The following is a 5,059-nucleotide window of genomic DNA, read 5'->3' on the forward strand; positions in this document are numbered from 1 at the left end:
CTGGAGCCTGTGGCCAGGCTCTTGGAACATTCTGGAACTCTCTCCTTTCCCAGCTGGGGCTCTGACCACAAGCTCCCCTCCAGCCTGGTGACAATGGTGGGGAGGGCGGATTCTGTCCCTCCGGACCCCGAAGCTGGCATCTGTCCTCAGGACTCAAGAGTGCCCTCATCACAGCCAGCCCCCAGCTGTGTCAGGCCCCGCACAACAGGTCCTCAAGGCCTATGCCTGAAACACGAAACGACGTCCGGCATGTGGACAAACGTGGACCTGGTGGCCTTCCACAGCTCCCAGGCCTGCTCTCCCAGGCCACCCCTCCCTGGGCTCCTGAGAAGGCACGGCTGCATCCTCCAGCTTCCAGCTTTCTCCCCTCAGGAACTCGGGCAGCATGGTGGGGCCAGGGCCCATGAGGGGACATGGGCCCCAGCCCTGGGCGTGTGGGCTGCACCAGCCCCCTCCCACCTCCTCATGCAGAGGACTTCAGTCTCAGCCCTCAGCCCAGCCACCGTCTTTCCAGGGCTGGACGCACAGGAGGCAGAGAAGAACTTCTCTCAAAAAGCATTCCCTGGACCATCTATCTGACTCCTGCTCAGCGACCTGCAACCCTCCCCCCACCAGTACTTGCCAGAAACCCGAGATGAAAAGTGACATCAGCTCCAAGTGCCCTTGGGCAAGTCGGGTCTCTCTACAGACTGTTGCCCCACCTGCAGAAGGACAGCACTGGCCTATTAAACTGTCATCACGCTCCCCTCTGTCCCTCACCAGCCCCACTTCTGCTGAGAGGTGGAACCACATGTGGAAGCCAGGCCATCCTGGCCACCCGAGAGAACAGACTGGATGAACCCCCAGCACAGATTCACCGAACCTCCTGGAAGGTCTGAGGTCCGGGGCCCCAAGTTTTTAAACAAGTGCCCTGGGTGACTCTGATGTCCCGCGGACTGGGAGCTGGTGGCTCCTGAGTAAACCTGGGAATCAGCATTACCTAAGATGAGCTCATGGTAGCCTGTGGTTCCTGCCCGCCCTGGTTCTCTCCCACATCAGCCCCCTCCCTGGCCCAGTGCTTCGGCCTCCAGCGGGCCTAAGAAAGAGAATTCTGAAGTCCTCCCTACCCCACCTAGGTTCCCCAAGGCCCAGCCATGGCCTGGGGAATCAACAGAGCATTCTGTCCAAGACCTCGTGGAAAAATCATAGTCTAAGGCAGAGGTCCATAAAATACAGTGTGTGGGCCAAATCTGGCCACTATTTTTGTAAAGTTTTGCTGAAACACACACACACACACAAGTTACTGGACAGTGGGACTTCCCTGATGGCGCAGGGTATAAGAATCTGCCCACCAGTGCAGGGGACACAGGTTCGATCCCTGGTACAGGAGGATTCCACATGACATGAAGCAACTAAGCCTGTGCACCACAATTAATGAGCCCTTGAGCCACAACCACTGGGCCCACATGCTGCAACTACCAAAGCCCGCATGCTTAGAGCCTTGCTTCGCAACAAGAGCAGCCACGGCAATGAGAAGCCGGCTGCTCACCGCAGCTAGAGACAGCCTGCGCAAAGCAACGAAAACCGAGCACGGCCAAAAATAAGAAATAATTTTTTTTTTAAGTTACTGGACAGTGGCATGCCTCCCTTCTGGGCACAGCACCCCCGTGATCCAGGGGGCTCTGCTGGGTGTCGAGTTGGGGACGGGTCCTGACACACCTGAAAGGCACAGTCTCACTGCCTCTGTTTAGCCAGCCTGTTCCTGCTGTACCACCTGTCTAGTATTTTAAGCTCACTCTCACCCTGAACCTGAAAGCCCCAGATACCAGGGATACAGGAAGGTACTTTCTCCAAAGACGCAAACACAGCTGAACAGAAAACACAGGCTTTGCACCTGAATGTCAGCCCCGCCATTTTCTCTGCTGGGCGTGGGAATAGATTTGACTTCCTCACTTAAAATGGGATGGGGCAAAAAAAAAAAAAAAATGGGATGGGGCTAGGAATGTCCCTACTGCAGCCAGGTGCAGCGGTCATGACTGCCTTTGACAAGATACTGGAAGCACCGGTCACTGGAATCTCCTCTTCCCTCCCCGCCATCAATTAATTTCTCTTATACTGAGAAGCCCCAGAAGAGCCCACAAACTCTCACAGCCGTAGCTCTCAACCCTGTTTGTACACAGTCATCTCTCGGGAGTTTTTTTAATTAAAAACTGATGGCGGGGCCCGATGCCGGAATAATCAAGTCAATCTCTGGGACCTGAGTCCAAGCATGTCTTATTCGTATCTTCTAAGATTTCTACTCTATGCAAAGCCACAGGTTAGAACTACTGCCCCAGTCTTGGAGCCCCAGAGATCTCCCTGTTGAAGCCCAGACCTGAGCACTGGAGAGAAGAAAGTCTTTGATAAGCTCAAACTCTTATATTCCCTGATCAAAGAATTTCAAGGATGGACTTCTCTGGTGGTCCTGTGGTTAAGAATGTGCCTGCCAATGCACAAGACATGGGTTCAATCCCTGGTCCGGGAAGATCCCACATGCCTCAAGGCAACTAAGCCCACGTGTGCCACAACTACTGAGCCCGTGCTCTAGAGCCTGGGATGCTCTGCCACAAGAGAAGCCACCACAGTGAGAAGCCGGCGCACTGCAACTAGAGTAGCCCCTGCTCCCCACCACCAGAGAAAGCCCGAGAGCAGCAATAGAAACCAGTGCAGCCAAAGATAAGTAAATAAATCAATAATCTTTAAAAAAAAAGAATTCCAAGGAGTCATTCCTGGCTTTGGAGTTAACTGAGACGTCCACAGGAAGCCTTGGTGTGAAAACTGAAAATGCACCCGCTGTCACCATATTATCCCTTCACCCTGCTTTACTTTTTAAGACACTTATTGCCACCTGTTATAAATGTAACTTCCTCTCTCTACTAAATGCAAACACCAGATGAGTAGAAACCGAGTCTGTCTTGTCAGCCCGGCCCACGGCAGGCATCTGAATGCTGAGTGAGGGATGCCTCTCAGAGCCTCCCCAGGCTGCAGGCCACAGATACCCTTTCCTTCTTTCTCATCTCCACAACAATATCCCTCTACCCCCTCTCTCTTCGAGCCCCCTCCCTCTCCCGCCCACCCTCAGGCCCTGAGAACGTTCATGGTGTGCCCTCATCGTGCTCCTGTACACTAGTAGTTCTTGACTAGGAGGACTGTATCCGCCACAGGACGCCAGGCTGTGTCCAGAGACATGTCTGCTTGTCAAAATTGGGGAAGCAGGGCGTGCTACTGGCTTCTAGCGGGTAGAAGGCAGAGATAATGCTAAATATCCTACAATATAGGATAGCCCTCCCCGGTACCCCATTCCAACAAAAAACTATCTGACCCTAACCATCCAAAGTGCCAAAGCTGAGAAGCCCTGGACAGGCTGACAGATGTCTCCAGATCTCTGTGTTACTTCTCCCCAGTTCCTGCCACTTCCCATCTTGGATGGCAACCACAAGCGCTCCCTCGGGACAGCTCCATCCGGGAAGACCCTCTGCTCCTGCCCTCCCAGGACCCTCACCAAAAAATTTTCAGTGTAAGCTTGACCTAGACTTTAAGGTTATTTTACCTCTCGACCTGAAACCCTTTCCCTGGGGCTCCACTTTTTGCTTTTCTTCCTGTGTGGATTTTATTCTCTGCGAAATCTCTGCAATTATTGCACTAATAATAAAGCAATTATCATTTATATATTGCTTACCTGTGTCAGGCACTTTTCGATTGGGTTGATCAAAAGGTTCACTCGAGTTTTTCCATAACATTTTACAGAAAAACCCACACAAACTTTTTGGCCAACCCAGTACTTAACATTCACCACAAGCATAAGATCAGTACTACTATCTCCATTTGCCAGGGGCAATATACGTGACCTCTCCGCAAATCACACAACAACTGAGGGATGGAACCAGAAGTCCCAGAGTCCCCCAAGCTACACTGTTAGGAAGCAAACACACAACCATATGCAGTCACAGGTCCCAGAGACCAAGGAAGACCGCATGCGTGTGTGTGTGCGCGCACACGCGCACACATGCTCAGTCCTGTCCAACTCTTTTCTGACTCTACGAACTGCAGCCCACCAGGCTCCTCTGTCCATGGGATTTTCCAGGCAAGAACACTGGAGTGGGTTGACGTTTCCTCCTCCAGGGGATCCTCCTGACCCAGGGATAGAACCTGCATCTACAGCATTGGCAGGCAGGTTCTTGACCCCTGTGCCACCTGGGAAACCACGGCTGACTCTGCCCTCCCTTCAGATGCGTTACTGCAGTAACAGACCCAAAGGAGCAACTGGGCCAGAAGAGTTCAGCTCCTCAGCTTCCAGGATGGCCGCCCAATCTCAAGTTCAGAGACGAAGATTCCGCTAGCATTCCCCACTGTGCCCCCACCTCAGGGCGGGGACAAGGGCACACGGCCACCAGGACGACAGCAAGCACCCGGCGCCCCGGGCTGAGCCACGCTCCGTCCTGGGTATTCGGGTTTCACGACGTTACCCCAGGTAACCGTCCCAGCGCAGACGCGGGTGCTGTCATCACCCGATTTTACCCAGAAGCCTGCACGCCTGCGAAGCCGCGCAGCGTCCTCCCCACGGGGACCCTCCTCCCGCGGCCGCAGGGACAGCACGACGGCGCCGTGACACCGCCACCCACGCACAACCGCAGGGCCGCTGACGCCGGACAGCCACCGGGTCAAACCACGCAGCCACGCCAGACAGCGCCACACGGCCACTTACATGGTCACGCACGCGAACGCGCTGCAGCGGCACAGCCACACTCACGCGCCGCCCCCGGCGCCCTCCCACAGGCGCAGTCGCTTCTTCCTCGCACGACCACCACAGACCTCGCGGGGACACACGAACGCGGGCCCGACGCACGTCCCCGTCCCCACACGGCCGGCTCCGTCACAGACCCGCAGAGACGCCACCATACGCCCTCCTCCCCTCACAGCACGGCGCCGCCACCACACGCTTCACACAGAGTCCTTCATCTCACACTCCGTCACCACACGACCAGACAAGGCCCCGCGGGCGGTCGCGGGCGCCCAGACACACAAGCTCAGCCAGACACAC

General features: G+C 55.2%; 1 protein-coding gene across 3 annotated transcripts in view; it reads right to left on the reverse strand.

Annotated features, from left to right (window-relative positions):
* ZNF667 (zinc finger protein 667) overlaps positions 1–5,059 on the reverse strand; it is a 25,690-nt gene that overhangs the window by 19,747 nt on the left and 884 nt on the right. The window lies entirely within an intron of this gene.

This window comes from Bison bison, unplaced genomic scaffold (genome assembly GCF_000754665.1).
Source record: "Bison bison bison isolate TAMUID 2011002044 unplaced genomic scaffold, Bison_UMD1.0 scf7180017864383, whole genome shotgun sequence".
NCBI classification, from domain to species: Eukaryota; Metazoa; Chordata; class Mammalia; order Artiodactyla; family Bovidae; genus Bison; species Bison bison.